Raw genomic sequence first — 17,671 nt, forward strand, 5'->3', positions numbered from 1 at the left:
TGATTAGAATACTGCAAGGAGAGTGCCTGGGTGAATTTATAAGTGCTAGAATTACTTTTCAGGATCAGTACTCGGCTCAAAGATGCAGCACTGAGGTCTCTCCTGATAACAGGTGAGTAAATCGGAATTCGTAGTTCGGCTGAATTTAGAGGAATATTGGAAGTTAAAAAAATCGGCACTTAGAAACTTTTTCAGCGAAAAGCAGGGAATGACATCCTATGGAAGGAAATTCAAGTTACTGGTAAGTACGGTTAGAATTACTTTTCAGGATCAGTACTGAGCTCAAAGATGCAGCACTGAGGTCTCTCCTGATAACAGGTGAGTAAATTGGAATTCGTAGTATGGCTGATTTTAGAGGAATATTTTAAAGTTCCAAAACTCCACACTTAGAAGAATTTCCAAGTGAAACCAGTACATGTTAGCCTATGGAAGGATATTCAAGTTACTGGTAAGAATGGTTAGAATTACTTTTCAGGATCAGTACAGGGCTCAAAGATGCAGCACTGAGGTCTCTCCTGATAACAGGTGAGTAAATCGGAATTCGTAGTTCGGCGAATTTTAGAGGAATATTTGTAAATTCCAAAACTCCACACTTAGAAGAATTTCCAAGTGAAACCAGTCAATGTTAGCCCATGGAAGGAAATTCAAGTTACTGGTAAGTACGGTTAGAATTACTTTTCAGGATCAGTACAGGGCTCAAAGATGCAGCACTGAGGTATCTCCTGATAACAGGTGAGTAAATCAGAATTCGTAGTTCGGCAGAGTTTAGAGAAATATTTGTAAATTCCCAAAATCGACACTTCGAAACTTTTTCAGCAAAAAGCAGGCAATGATATCCTAAGGAAGGAAATTCAATTTACTGTAAGTATGGTTAGAATTACTTTTCAGGAGCAGTACTGGGCTCAAAGATGCAGCACTGAGGTCTCTCCTGATAACAGGTGAGTAAATCAGAATTCGCAGTTTGGAGTATTTTAAAGTTCCAAAACTCCACACACAAGAATTTCCAAGTGAAACCAGTCAATGTTAGCCTATGGAAGAAAATTCAAGTTACTGGTAAGTACGGTTAGAATTACTTTCCAGGATCAGTACTGGGCTCAAAGATGTCAATCAACCATTCACACATCTATGTATAGAGTTACACACACCCCATCCAACCACACATAAACTCAATTTCCTATACAAATACTCACCCAACTAATCAATAACTAATATACACACTCATGTAGTTAGTGACCAACTGATGCAGCATGTTATTACAACAACAGAGACAGTGATGCACACATTCACATAGTTTAGTTACTAATCCATGTTTTAAGTGAGACACTTTTAATTACTCACTTAAACAGACAGTCAGACAGCTACTAAATCCTCCATCCAGACAGTTATAAATCCACTCAATCTTTAATACTGATTGGTAAATATATAATACATATTTGAATTTCAAACTAAAGCACATTCACTGGATGATGTCATCAGTGATGTCATTTGAGATGTCATCAGTGATGTCATCAGTGATGTCACTGACCATGTCATGAATGATGTAATATGTGACATCATCAGCAGTGCATTGCGGGCGCGCGAGTTATAGTTAGCAGAACTAACTATAACGGAGGAATGTCTATGGTTTTGTACAAGTGAAATGTCCAGTTAACTATAACACCCCTGAAACCTATGGTTTTTTCTGTGAATATAGATATACATATATATACACCAAATAACTGCTTATATACACAGGGAGTATGGTGAATATCTATGTTTGAGTATTGTGTTTATGTGGGGGAAGAAGCAACTCTTGAGTAACCTTCTGAAGATTAGGTAGTTGTACATCTTTTGTTTGGGATTAAAGAGTTCCATAGTTTGGCTGCTAAAACAGAGAATGAAGTGCCTCTTATGTTTTTGTATGGTGGGATTTTGAGGCGAGGTGCAAAACTAGAGTAGAGGTTCCTTTGTTGAATGTATTGGTTATTTTATTCCTGATAAAGAGCGGCCCTATTCCATGTATCGCTTTGTGGGTGATGCAAAGCAGCTTGAATGTGGTTCTTCTGGCAACTGGTAACCAATGTGGGGTCTTCAAGGCAGGGGAATTGTGGGCTTGTGGCTTTATATGTAAGAGTAGTCTGCAGCAGGGTTCAGAATTCATTGTAGCCTTTTCATAGTTGTTACTGATGATCCATGGTAGAGGTTATTAGCATAATCAAGTTTTGACAGTACAAGGGAGATAGTAACCTGGACCTTGTGTGTAAATCCCAGGTGGGGGAAAATGCGTTGCAGATTGTTTTATAGTATGAAGCTGGATCTTACTAGTTTGTCCACATGGGCATTAATTGATATCTTGGAGTCCATGGCAATTCTGATGTTTCTTACTTCCTTAGATACTTTAGTCAGTGTTCCCAGATTGTCAGGTCAGGCGGCAAGTGGGTAATAACGTTTCCTTTCACTGCATGTGAGTATTACTGGTCTTGGAAGCATTGAATTTAAGATAGCTCCATGTCATCCACTGATAAAGAGCTCTGAGGCAATTGAAAATGTGTGGGTTTCCAATGTCTTTACGCCTTTCCAGTTAAAGGAGTATTTGCCTGTGATCTACATAGTTATAGCATGTGAGGTGAAATTGATTGATCAGGACCTCTAATGACTTCATGTAGATGTTGAAACGCATGGGTGAGATGATAGAGCCTTGAGTTTTGATGGTAGGATGTGATCCAGTCGAGACCAGTCAACTCTATGACTGCTTCTTAGAGTCTTTGTATTAAAGTGTCATGGTTAACCGTGTCAAAGGAGGCTGAGAGGTCCAAGAGAAGTAATGCAGCAACCCTGTTCCGGTCAACTGTGCTCTTAAGGTTGTCTCAGTTGGCAATGAGGGCAGATTCTGTGCCTCTTCCTGGACGTAAACCTGTTTTGAAGTCTGAAAGTATGAACTTATCTTCAATAAATTGTGACATCTGGGCGAATGCTGCTCTTTCTATCAGTTTTCCCAGGAAAGGTCCATTTGTAATTGGTTTGCAGCTGTCAGGATTAAGCAGGTCAAGGTTTTTTTTCTTTATTAATGGGTGTATGTACGTATCTTTTCCTTTCTTTTAGGTCTTCTGGAAAGAGTCCAATAGTTAAGGAATTGTTGATGATTCTTTTTACAGGTGTGGTAGCAGAGATAGTTAGAAGAATTTTCTTGGTTTGTGGTGGACACAGGTCAGAAGGGCTGCCGGCAGGCCTGTTTGCTTTGACCAAGGTCTCAAATTGATTGTATGATGTTTGTTGGAAGAATGCAGAGACTGGGGTAGCCTACTCTTGGAGGGTTGTTTTGGAAAAGGGTCAATGTAGGTGTTTTTTCTTTTTTTTTGTTTAAATAGGAATCCAACGTTTCTGCTTGGTTGTGGAATGATTTGTCAGTTTGTGAGTGAAATCTTAAGTAATGGGATGAGTTCCTTTTAGGCAATTTGGTTTACCAAATTTGGTGAGAATTTTATAGAATTCTTTATTAGCACATTTAGCATTTTGAATTATGTGTGAATAGTAACTTTTCTTAGCTTTTTTGATTGCTGACTTGCATAATCTGTTAAGTTTCTGTAGGTGTAGTTTGTCTTGATTGGTGTTTGTTTTGAGCCTGGTGTATTGCAGCTTTCTAATTTGCAGTTTATCTCCTTTAGCTCTGTATTTCTCCAAGGTGCTTCTTTTATTTTTTTCTTTTGTGTTGCATTATGAAACCAAAAGGTTTCTGTAGTCACTCATATAGTTCTTGAATGGAATTAATTGTGTCTAGAACTGTATTGGATGTTAGTTGTGTTTCTAAGTGTTCAAAATTGAGTATGCTCCACGGTCGATATGGGAATTCATGTACAGGTGTTTTAGGTGTGTTGTTTCGCGTTGTCTTATGTTGGACAGCAAGCAAATGTTGTTCTGATCATGTTACTGGAGTAATTGTTTGAAAGGGAATTGTTTCTTTATTTGCAAAAATGACATCTAGGATGTGTCCAGCAACGTGTATGGGTTTGTGGACAATCTGATTTAGGTTCAGTGTGTCTAGGTCAGTGATGATTGTTTTTGAATGTGGCATATTTTGTTTGTAAAACCAAATGCATAGGTTGGAATGCAGTGTTATCAGGTGTGAAACTGTGTCTAGAAGTGTGCCTTGGGAATATTGCATAGCTAGGTGGAGGTCTAGAAAGGAGTAGGATGTTACAGGAGGAAGATGGTGTAGGGTTGCATCTGTTGAAGAGGGTTTCATCACCTTGTATGGAGATGTCGTCAGCTTTAGGTATATTTAGTGTTTGCTTGAACACAACAGCTAGGCTAGCTCCTCTTTTGCCTCTACAATTTTGTGTGATAATTTGATAGCCTTGAGGACTGGCTTCATGCAACACTGGAGCCATGTCATCTTCCAACTATGATTCAGTTATGAAGAATATGTCAGGTTTTGTGTCAGTGAGAAGATCATTGATGAGATGCTTGTTTTTTGATAGTGATCAACATTTATTAGAGGGCAGTTTAGAGAATGTCTTTTGGTGATGGTGTGACTTTGTTTTGCAGAAGTGCAGGCAGTGTTTTGTGGACTTGTAGTAGATGTGAAAATACCTGATTTTTTAAAAGTACTAGTTTAAGCTTTGGATTTAATGTCAAGGAACCTATTTTACATAAACTGCCTGTGTTGTTCTTTTCTGGCTGGTGCAGGATTCAACATAATATCTCCTATAGTTACATTTAGTTTGCTTTAGTCTTTAGAAAGAATGTTCACCATCCCCCTCTCAGGTTAAACTCAAAACAAGGGTTCTAGAAGCTTATTGTATTGGTCAAGGTGCTCCATTTCAGGATTGTGAGCACGGAAATGACAAACCCACCCTGGACTTGGTTAGTGAAAGTAATCTAGAAGCATCTAGTCCATAAGCTTTCAGACAGTCCTCTTCATTCAGTAGTACATTGTAGTGTCATTCGCATTTTAGTTATCTCCACTACATGATACACCATGAGGCAATGGTTCAGCCCACCTAAGACGTTGCCTGTCCTCGTTATGACTGACAGCAATTAGCTCTTTATCCAGGACTCTGCCTCTGGAGAGGTTCACAAAATAGTTTGTCTGCAGTCATAGGTCATGTACACAGGAACTGCAGTTGGAATGCATTGTAGCATTCAAACAAAGAAGGACATTTAAAAGAAGGGGCTAATCTTTGTTTTGAGAATATGAAACATTTATTTGCAAATGTACAAAAACACCACCATGATTATCATTGCAGGACAACATAATACCCAATTCAATATGGCCACTGTAGTCTTGTCACTACTCTATGGGACCAATGATAGGTTGATATCAAACTTCTAACAGGTAAAACATTCCAAGCGATACTTTTTTATCTTTTTTCTAGACTTCTAAGGGATCTTTGACATTCTACACAGAGCTCACACGGTACACGTGGCAACCCATGCTACAAGCTTACCTTTATCCCAGCTAGTGTGTCATATTTAAATTCATTGCTTGTGCTGGTTAAGCTTTACTGTCACAAGTGTTGTTTACATGCTGATTCTGTGTATTGATCTTGTTCATTGTGTAAAAAATAGTACAGCCATTCTTAGGGATGAAGCGGGCAGTTGGTACCTGTAAAACCAGCTATACTGAGTGGGATATCTGTGCATTTAATGCATTATCTCCTTTGGCTATGTAGTGTGCTGTTCCCCTTTTTTGTTCTCTTTTCAGTAAAAAACTATTATGTTGTCTATACCCATTTGAAATGCTAAAGTGTGATGTATAAACTTCTGTGGGCCTCCATTTCCCCATAAGGTTCGCTGTATTTGTACATGTAACCCTGAATGGCTGAAGGAAGAGATACTACCCTACAGCATCTCTAAGGCCCAAGACACTCTGCCTTTTTATCTGACAGGTAATATGGCAAATTATGCACCTGCTACAGTGTTATGAGAAGAAGTTGGAGATCACCCTTTGACTACATGACAGCATTTTATCCTTCCAAGGTTGATAATACAATTGCCAAGATTGGGGGTTGATAATAGTTGAAAACAGTCATTTAACAATGCACTGGTGATCTGAAAAGGTTATCACAAAAAGCAGGGCATCAATAAATATGGGAAAAATTACCCCCTGCCACATAAAAGCAACTCTTCACTTTCTTTGTTTAAACATCTGCTTTACTTATTCTCCAGGACCTGACCTGCCTTTCACCTCAGCTACTGGCAGCATGCAATGTGATGTCAGAACTCATCTGTAATAATTTATCACATCCTTATCTTGCACAGCAGAGGTGCTTCATTACCTATAATACATGGCCACACCATCACTTTCTCCACAAGCCACTTAAATCCTTGGTGTGTAGCTTTTCATATGAAAGAGACAGCATGTTTGCAAATATACAGAATAAAAACAGAATTTGAAGTGCAAAATTAAACAGATCAATAAATCTGTTAGATACTTGTTGCAAAAACGGTATCGGAATCAGTTTAATACAACTCATTTTATTTATACAAGCGCTGTAAGTAGCACAGAATGTGTAGAGACATGAAGAAAAATTGTTACATTTCTATGATTACCTAAGTAATGTAAGAAAAGAAATGTGTTGCCATTAATATTTCCTTTCTGTTTGTCACTATAAACAGCAAAAATAATAAAGAGATAGGAAAACAGAGTAGAAGAAAGAAAAGTAATGTTTCATTTTGAACCTTAAACAGCTGCTTAAATATGCTCCATGGCCTGACCTTCCTTTTGCCTGGCTGCTGGCAGCAGGTAATGTGTTATCAGAACCCAATTTTAATAAGCTATTACAGTTGAGTTCTTACTTCATTTCTTAAACGTAGACAACTAGGTGTGTCACAAGTCGCTGATTATAATGAAATTAGAGACAAGTTTTTACACAGGTATTGCAGAATGCCATGTATTATAAAGAAAGTAGATATAGATTTTTAAACAGGGATTGCAGAATCCCATGTCTATTATGTCGATAACAGCATTTGCACTCTTCCTCTGTACAGAAAACAGGAAGGACACTCGAACAATGTGCATGTACATTTCACCTGGTTAGCATGAATAACTCCTGAAGACTTTTTGCCTTAATCTATAGTTTGATTACTGCCAGGACATGCTAGCCCTGTTATGATGTCCAGTTGCTTGTTGTGAGATTAACCACCTTCACATGCCGAGCCTGGGCATGACACTTCACAGAGACAGACCAAGTCTGATAACTTCTGCTTTACTCAATGTGGTTTACTGAACGTAAGAAGCAGATTAAATGATGTAGTACTATGCATGTGTTGCAAGGTGGAATATTATTTGGTATGGCTGGGAGGCCTAACAAAAATGCAATATTCTCACAATACGTAGAGATGATCCTTAGATTCAATACCAATAATCCTTAGCTCAGTCCCGGTAGTGTGGCAAAGAGCCGTCAGGCAATACTGGAGGAACATGTGTAAAACATTTTACAGTACCATTATGGGGTAGAAGTAATTAAGCCAACACGAAAAGAAGTCAACAACAATTTACAAAAATAGAGCTTATGTTTATATAAATTTAGACATCAAAACAAATGTTTTATCTTACACATAACCAGAGTTATAGATTTTCAAAGAATTAGAAAATAAATGCATTAAATACTAAGACATTTAACATTGCAGTCAATGGGAAATTCGGCTAGTGACAAACAGCCAATTAGGAGTCGATGTTCTTTCTACCCTCTCAAGGTAGAGGTCTTTGGGGGCAAAGAACCCGGTTTCCACAGTCAGATTACTTGTACTCTGTTTGGGGACTCGGGTAAAGATGTAACTTCTGAACTCTCAGTGGGCTTTATATCGTGGCTTTTAACATTTCAGTAAATAGGAAAAAGAACTCTCATGACAAGCGGTCACTTCTCAGTTGAATTACTTCTCCCCCTCGCAGGGTATAGGTCTTTGGGGTCCCAGGACCAGGGTTCAATAGCCAGTTCACTTTTACCTTCCTCAGTGTCTGGGTACAGTGATAGCTTCAAACTGTCAATCACTTTGAACGTGAGCCATGGGAGCTGTCAAAAATACAGCACTTGATAATCGTCACTTGAGGGTTGAATTACGGTCTACACTCGCAGAGAAGAGGTGTTTAGGGTCCCAGAACCCAGACTCAGCAGCTGAATTTCTTCTACTTTGCTCGGTTACTCTGGGGGCAGAGGTAGCTACAGCTGTCAATCACCAGGACAGGTTGTGCCAAAGAGGCTTTTACTACGATGTCAACCTTAACAGTTTGAGGATGCAGAAGCACAGGATATGGGGCATTCCCAATATTGGTCACAGGTGCTGTGAAGTGCCCTCTTGTTGTAGATGTCACTTAAGGGGTTGGTTACCGGACTGGCGACCAAGTTGGCTGGAGGTACAAAGGAGCGCACTTGTGGCTTGAAACTTGGAGTGAGCCCAACTATAACTCCCAGCATGTACTTCACCACTTTTCTACGGGCTATCTCTTGGTGGGCCCATTTCGATTTACCTGCAGGTTTGAGGGAACTGGTCCCATCTGTCCCAAGAGATTCTGACTTAATTTCTCACATCCAAACGAGTCCCTCCTGCAGGGAGAGTTGAGTTTCAGCCACTGACCGAAGTCATTCATGCAATTCCACTATATGGTGCCACAGGAACTAAAGTACCCATTTCGAGCTTTGTGGCAGAGCCCAAATCCTGTTATCTGTGATCACTTTCTTCTTGATGTGCTTTGTAATCTTGAGCAGAACTGAGGTTCTGGTTTAAGGTGTGCCCCTTAAATCTTAGATTTAGAGGTATGAGGGACTGTGGCCAATGGGCTAGCTATCCCTGCGGCTAATCTTCCCCAGAGGTGATAACATCCTGTGGCTGTACATCACACTAATTGCCAGAACTCTCTACTTTCAGGGTTTTCCAAAATAACAAAACTCTTCCTTGGCTGTACAGACCTCCCAGCCCTCTCTGAAGGTGTGTCTAGCCTTTTGGGGGTGTACGCCTCCTGACTGGCTACTTTTCCCACCTGACTGCATGCTAATCTGCCTGAGGCACAGGAAGGGCTTTGTTCTCCAGTGGAGGACAAGTTAATTACATATCACAGGCGGTGAAGCCTTTGAGGCTCATCGCCTTAATTGCTGTAAACAGAAGTCATCCTGGGAGGGAGGAAGTGTGACCTCCTCCCTGTCTTTGTCTCTGTCCAGGGGAAGTGTCAGCACAACACACCAGGAAAGCAGACTGTTGTCTTGGTGCCAAACGGCTCAGGGAAGCCATCAAGACACTGGTGCACTAAACCTTAGGTGGGCACCAATCAGGGTGGCAACTGCATGTATGCCAGCTCACCTTCGACACAAGAATCATGTTGGGGGTGAAATAGCACAGTGTTTGAGGCCAAGCATGACACAATTTGGTGGATCCATAATGGTGCTGGCTATCTCAAGTTCTCTCGGTAGCCAGGCCATGTTATCCTATGCACCACTTGTTACTTACAGTAACTCTTGCTTTACAGGGTTACTGTAGGGATATATATGTCTGAACATATATGTCTACGCCTTTAATATAATGCACTCTACCTCCTGGGCTATAGGAGGCCTACCTTAGAGGTGACTTACTTACATTAAGGCAGTAATAGTGACCCTGCAGCATGTTGTGTGTGCAGGTATTCTCTCAAGCAGGCAGACTGCTTGTGCGGGCTGCAATGGCAGACCTGACACACACTTTTATTTGTGTGGCACAATACACTGCTGCAGCCCTGGTGACCCCTTTACCCGCCTTGACCTGGGTACCACTGGTATCATATACTAGTGACTTATTGGGGTGTCAAACGTACTTGCCAATTGGGTGTACCAATTCCAATTACTTTAGGGGGAAGAGCATTGGTACTGGGGTCTGGTTGGCAGGTCCCAGTGCACTATCAGAGTCAGGAAACAGCATCCAGTAGTTCAAATGGGAGTAAAAATTGGGAGGGGGCATCTGTAAAGAATCCCAGTTTGTTACAGCATGAGAAATTATGTAAATTATGTTCCTTTTCTGAATATGTTTGTAACATTGTTTATTAAACGACCGACCTAGCCAGGATAGATTGAGCTCAAAATGATAGTTAAGATTGAGTAGAGTAGTGTGTTATATAAATGTGTGAAATCAGTAATGAGCAGACAGCATTTATTTAGCACTCACAATACAAACCATCTGTAGCTGCCAGGTCTGAGTTGAGGTCATTTTCTGAACTAAAATCAATAGAATGTATTGGTTTGCTTTATGGATGCACCACTCTGGGCACTTGTTTACAAAATTATTTTGTTTTATGTATTTACATATTTTTCATAGCGGCTATGCACCTTATGGTATTAGATGCTTTACACAAAATACTGATGATGTATAAGCCAGTAATTCAATGAAAATACCTACAACATGGGAAGAACGAACATGCAGAGTAATAACAGTGGAGGTTTGAGAGAGAATGGGGAGTTGGAGCAGGTGGACAAGAATAATGGAGGTTGGAGAGAGGAGGGGAGTTTATTTAGCTGACAAAGGTAGAAGTTGGCAGATAGGACCAATTTGTTCACATGAGTGTCCATCGATAGAACTTAGTCTATCCAGAATCCAAGCTATTTAACAGTGTGAGGATGAGGACACACAGCTTATGTTCCAACGTCAGATTGGGATTCCTTGTGTACTTACTTGCTTATTTTATGGAATTGATGAAATGTATTCCTTTTTTGCAGATTGAATTTCTTGAAGTTGGCTGTCATCCACTCTTGTAATTTCTTTATGCAGTTCTGAAAAGGGTGTAAGTCATGGATTGAAGACAACGTAATGTACATTTGAGTGTCATTGGCATATTGCTGGACCAAAATGCCATAGTCTTCTAGAAGCAGACTCTGAGGTTTGCCATAGAAATTGAACAAAGCAGGGATGGAGGTTGGGGTGGAAGGGAAAGTAGCACCCAGTGGGACTCTACAAGCTACCATTTCAGATTGTGATGTTTGCAGGATGTTGGAGCATTATGTGAGGTGGGGGTTATGCCTCACCTTGTAATGCTATCACAATACTCTAAAGATGGTCCTTGCATTCACAATAATAAACCCTTAGCTCAGTCCTGCTAGAGTAGCGAAAAACAGTCGGGCTTTACTAGATGAACACGTGGTAAGCATTTTAGAGTACAAATATAGACAATAAGTAATTGACATGACTCAATGGAACTCCAACACCAATTTATAAAAATAAAGTGTAAGATATCTTAATGCAGACACCAAAATTAACAGAATAGCATATGTATAACCAGAGTTATAGATTTTTGAAGCAATATATAATTAGTGCAAAATAATACAGTGAAACGTTAACATTGCAGTCAAAGGGAAAAAACACTAGTGACAATCGGTCACTTGCACGTCGAGTTGCATGTAACCCTTTAAGGGTAAAGGTGATGTGCATCCCAGGACCAAGACATGATTGTCAGCTCAATTTTTCCTGGCTGATGGAGCCCGGGTGAAGAGTTGTCCTGGCTGTCTCTGGTGCTAAACAGGAGCTGCAGGAGAGCTGCTTTTACCGCTGAAACGGTGCTGCAGGGTGAAAAGAGGCAAAAACACAACAATAAAGCTGCTGCTGAATTAGGATAAACTTCAGATGGAGTCCCCTCTAGGTGCAGCGTCAAATGCAGGGGTTGGTTACCGGACTGGCGACCAACAAGCCTTGGCCACGGTAAGTGAAGCACAAAGTTACTTTGACATACAGTGGTCTCAGGTAGTACGATAGCTGCTTGTAACATTGTGGAAGGCAGTACTACAGTTTTCCCAATGCAATAGATGATCTGGATTTGAACGATCCCTCAGAGGGCCTTATGGCCAGTGATACTTCAGATCAGGAGTGTTGCTTTACCAACAGTTTGCAGGGAACACGTGCCACTAGTCCAGGTGAGTCTGAGGGAGCTTTAGGCTTCCACTGTAGGCCCTCTGACTGGAGGAACGAAGAGATAGCCTAGAACTAGTCTTAATGAGGCAGTTCTAGGAGTGTTGCCACAGGGACAGAGCATCCCTTTTTTGCTTTGGTGAAAGTCCTGTAGTCATCAACATGGTCCCTTATTTGTCCTCTTCAATGCAAAATGTTCAGACTTGAGGTTTTGGTGTCAGGGGGTGTCACTTAATACCTAGATTTAGGGGAGGTAGTGGTGTGGGAGCAAGTAGCTAATAGGTTGCTAGTCCTAGCAGCTAATCTGTCCCTAAGGTGATCACATCTGGGGATGCAGGTCACTTTTTCTACCCAGAACCCACTTTTTCTACCACCTTTAAAAATGACAAAATCCTCCCTTAGGTGCACAAACCAGGCAGCTCACCTTGGAGGTGTAGCTAGCGAATATAGCATGTTACATTGCATGCTATAACATCGCGTTCTATTACAACACTGTTGTTACAACAGCCGTGTTGTTAGAACGCAATACCTTTACATCGCAAGCCATCAGATCGTCTTGCTGTAGGTGGCGCGCTGGGATTAGGAATAGTATAATCTACTATTCCAACTCCAGCTTGCACAACAGTAGGGAAGGTGTTGGAATAGATAAGTATACTATTCATTAGGTTAGAGCGCGCCCTACAGCAAGTCGATCAAATGACTTGCGATGTAAAGGCATTGTGTTCTAACAATGTGGTTGTTGTAACGACCACGTTGTAATAGTTACGTGATGTGATGACAGCGTTGTAAACACTGTTTCTCGTAGCTAGCCTTCTGGTGGGGAGAAAACCCCTCCTGACAACCTAGTTGTCTCACCTACCTAGGTGCAAATGTGCCTGGGGCAGGGGGAGGGATGGTCACTCCTCCAGGAGACAGCCAGGATGCATATTAGAGGCGGTGCACCCTTTGAAGCTCACCGCCTTGATGTGCCACTTCACTAGCCTTCTTGGGAGGGAGGAGGTGTGACAGCCATCCTGCCAAGTCCTTTGGTCCTGACTTCTGGGAGTGCTCACACTGCCTAGCAGGGGGTCATAATCCTGTCTTAGTGGCAGCAAGTGTGTGCTGGCAAATAGAGCAGAGGGCAGCTGTGACAACCAGGTGGGCAACCTCTAAGGTAGCCTCCTAGGTGCATACCACATCGTTCTTGGCACGAGAATTGCATTGAGGTGAGAAGGCACTTTGCTTGATACCAAACATTACATATTTAGGTAGTATCACAATAGAGATGCCGGCCTTGGGTTTTCCCTAGTGTCAGCCAATGTTATCCTGTAGACCGTCTATCACTTATAGTGTCCTTTAATGGTGAAGGGCACGATAGAGATTTATAAACTTACACGTGTGAGCATGCCTTGGGTATACTGCAACCTGCCTCCTGGGCCTGAGGAGGCCTTCCTTAGGGGTGATTGACATACATTAAAGGCAGCTAATTGACTGCCACACATGGTGAGGGCAGAATCAAGGTCAAGTAGTTCGCATCGATCCTACAGCCTACAATGGCAGGCATGCTGTTAGTAGTTTACTTTGGTCACTCAGAGTGGCACAAACAATGCTGCAAACTCTGGGTACCCCTTTACCACCCATGCCCAGGGTACCACTGGTACCATATACTAGGACATGCAAGGGGGTAAAGTGTTTCACAGTTGGGGTTACAAAGTTACACATATCATCTCTGGAGAAAGACCAGTTGCACTGGGGACTGGTTAGCAGGCTCCATTGCACTGTCAGTGCCGAACATCAGCATGAGGTAGTGCCGAACATCAGCATGAGGTAGTCCAAATGGGGGCAAAACATGGGGGGCATCTCCAAAAAGTACAATGCACAAATTCCTAATTTGACTAATTGGGAATGACCTTAAAGAGAGGATCTGAACTAGTTTAGTACTTTGTACTTAAAATCCTTTCTGGCTTCCAGAAACTTCAGAAGTGTTCTGTGTCAAAGTCTGCCAACAGGTCCATTAAGACCAGAAGACAACCCTCTTCATCATCTAGCATGTGATGAATGTCTCCAAGGATGTTTAGGGTGACTGTTCATTTACTGTGACCCTCTCTGAGTCCATATTGACATGAAAATAACAAGTTGTTGTTATTGATGTATCTGTTCATATGACCTGAGATACACTTCCAATGGCTTTTCTAAGGCTGGGTAGATAAAAGGCATGTCTGTAGATAACTAGGGAATCAGCGTCCTCTTTAACATTTTTGAGGAAGGGACACCTTCCTACACATAAACAATCCTGCCCTGCACACAGACACCCTGCATTGGCGCTTAGTTGCTTAACTTAGCACCATCCCAGGGAGAAATGCAATGCCACACCACATTCTTGTAAATATGGTGCAGCCTTGCGTTTCAGAAGTGGAGGAGAGAGTCGTTAAGCCACAATGACTAACGCCTCCCTCCTCCACTTCCTGGTACATATCCCCATCCTTCTCTTTAGTATGGCGAAGTGCCTGGTCAAGTTGAATAGCCTTTACACTTGATGCTATGCAGTTTGCACACATATCGGTGCTGGGTGACCATTGCACAAATGGATGGGCTGGTGCAAGGATATTTTCCTGAACTAGTGCAAGGATAACATTTGAACTAACGAACTGCATTTATCCAGTACATTTGATTTTTACTCTGGCCCTTTAGTGTACATGCAGTGCTTGGTTTTGTCAATATAAATGATGTTGTACTCTGTTGGCGGGGTGTAGTCAATAATTTCTGCCTGCTGAGAAGGTGAGCATGTCTTGTGCAAAGGACCACTCTTTTGTAATAAACAAAGCCGTACTGTGAGCAATCTATATTGTGTACATGACACTTTCAACACACAAAGACCACACTCTGCAGATTCACAAAAATAGTCATGATTTAATTTAGATAATCACTGCCATGTAGAGGCTCGGGGAGTATTAAATGGCGCTTCAGCCATAATTCATACTCATAGCTAACATTGTTTGCTCATATTACATTCATCAATTCATTCAACAAACACAGATTTTCCATTTGTACGTTCATGAGCTGAAGATGGGTTTATGATTAAGATGAGGTATTCGACTTCAGTTCAACAATAATACAAATATTACAGGCTTTCGCAGTGATTTGACTCTGTAGTTCACAATAGCACAAGGCCTCAAAAATGTGCATTCATCATCAGTGCATAGGCAACGCACAAAAGGCAAGGTAATACAGTTTTTGCATCACTTAACTCCACAGAAAAATGGGAGCTGCCGGTCACTATTACTAGCGAAATGGCCAGAGAGTGTCTTCTTTCTCTCAGGCATAGTTCCTTACTAAGCAATGCCATCATAACAATAAAGTGTTTCCAATCAATCACTAGTAAAATATCCAGAGCTATTGGCTTTGTCAAATCTTGTTGCAGGCTATTTGATGGAAGCTCGGTTCTTCTACTCTCGTACAAATGCCTAACATGTAAATTGTTAAAGACTGGAAAATTGACCCATTAATCAACTTTGATATTGCTTTCCGACAACTTTCTGGGTCAACGTCACCCTCTTTTGCAGTGCAAGATACATATCATTCTCATAGTCTTGTGCTGTCATAACCAAAGCCATAACTTCTAAAATACCTTTCAAGAGATTTAAAAAATAATGACTGCTATACAGAAAACAATAGGAACTCAAAATCCAATGAATGTTCATGAGGTGTGGATGATGGAATCTAGACCTCCTACGAAGCTGGACTGTCAATAAGTGAAGTCAGATACAGGATTTTGGTTGGCCCTGTTTCATCGATAACCAGTCATTAAGTCCTTTTTGTGTCTGACTAGGGGTGAAACAAGCTCAGAGAAGGATTTGCAGTATTTACTATTGAACAGTGAACAGTTTCTGGAAGCACTTTTGTCAGTGGTAATAGGCTAGACGCTTTAGCCAAGTAATGCTTCACGGGGGATATTCTCAAGAACGTGTGATAACCATCGCAAAATTAGCTTAACGCAGCTCTTCACATTGCAGTCTATCGCGGGAAAATAACGCTGTGTTAGAGTGGTTTTCTCAATACGGCGGTACCATGTGATAGACCCACGATAACGCGTCAAATGAACGCATTAAAATCAATGTGACACCGCAAAAACACGAAACAAGAAACGTGAAAATAGTAGCGATGGCGCCAATCACGATACAAAAATCCGCGAAAACCAGCCACAGGCCTGCAATTCCCATGCATCATGCGGGAAAATGCACTATGAAAGTAGAAAGAAAAAACACAAAAAACAAAAGCCGTACAACAGCGAAGCACAAGTACAGAGGACAACCAGAACCCCACAAGCCCCCCAGAGGACTAGCCTGGGACCTCGGGGTCAGGGAAGGGCAAGGACAAGAAGAGTAGGAAGAAGCAGTTCAGTCCGCAGGAAAACAGGATCCTGATAACGGAGGTGGTAGAACACCATCAACTACTGTTCGTCACCTCCACTCTGTCACTGGCAACTAAGAATGGAATATGGCAGACCATCGTGGACAAGGTGAATGCAGTCGGAGTGCTGAAGAGGACAATGGAAGAGGTCAAGAGGTGCTGGAATGATGTGAAGGGCAAAACCAAGCAGAAACTTGCAAACAACCGGAAGGAAGCAATGCAGACTGAAGGTGGGAGTCCAGCACCACAGGAGGAGCTGGACGAAATGGAGGAAATGATGTCCACAGTCATCAGTGGGGAGACGGTGGCAGGAGTTGGTGGCCCGGACACTGCTCAACATGACTGGACACACCAGCAACAGGGTGAGTAACGACCAGGGACTGGGGGCACAGGGGGAGATGGGCACAATGTCACACATGTCGAAATGTCCACTGTTCCGCATGAAATAGGCAGCTCCCCAAAACAGTCACAATGTACACTGTCATGCATTCTGAATGTAAACATGTACAATGCTTCAACATACATGCGAACACAATATTAAACTGCATCTCCCCTTCACATTGCAGGGGGAAATCCAACACCTCCTGCAGAGCAGGCCAAACCTCTCTTCTCTGATGATGAAGAGGACCACCACACCTTTGACACTGACACACTCCAACAGCTCATGGAGAGCCCCCACAGCCCACTTCCAGGAGCAGGGCAGCCCAGCTGCTATGAGGAGAACCCACCCCCTGCACAGAGCACACAGCAGGCAGCACCCACCACCACGGCTGCCTCCCAGGACCCCCACAGCGAACACATGGCCTTCCAATGCCGTGTGTTGGGGTGCCAGGAGATGCTAGCTGAACAGGTGCAGGTGGGATTCGACCACATGGCAGCCAAACTAGACGCCATAAGTGGGTGTCTAAGTCCCATCAGGGACCACTCACAGTCTCTGACGGACAACCACAGTCCACTCCATGCTCTCCAACGAACCATGACTGACATCGCCAGAGTCCTGACTCTGAGACGAGAACGACTGCCTAGTCAGAGTGGCTCCAGCGATCTTGCCCGGGAGTTGGGACACATGCGGAGGCTCATGGAGAACATGGAGCAGATGCGTACAGAAAGAGTGGCTGCCACGTCTGCACACCAGTGAGAGGTAGCTGGGTCCCTCAATGCCCTAAAGAACATCCTCATGGCACTGCTGCCACAAGGCCTGGCGCTGATGCATGCTGCTGCTACCACTACATCCACATCTCAGGCCCCTGATGTGTCAGTGCCACACATTGTGGCAGACATTCCCCCTCCGGCCCCTGAAGTGTCACTGCCACACAGTGCTGGAGACAGAACACCACAACCCACATGTAAGGCACTTGCAACAGCAGAGGACGAGGATGCGGATCAATCTGCCTCCGTGGTCAAAAGAACGCAGTAGCATCCATCTATACCATATGGCCTG

The sequence above is a fragment of the Triturus cristatus genome, chromosome 12, assembly GCF_964204655.1.
Source record: "Triturus cristatus chromosome 12, aTriCri1.1, whole genome shotgun sequence".
Classification (NCBI taxonomy): domain Eukaryota; kingdom Metazoa; phylum Chordata; class Amphibia; order Caudata; family Salamandridae; genus Triturus; species Triturus cristatus.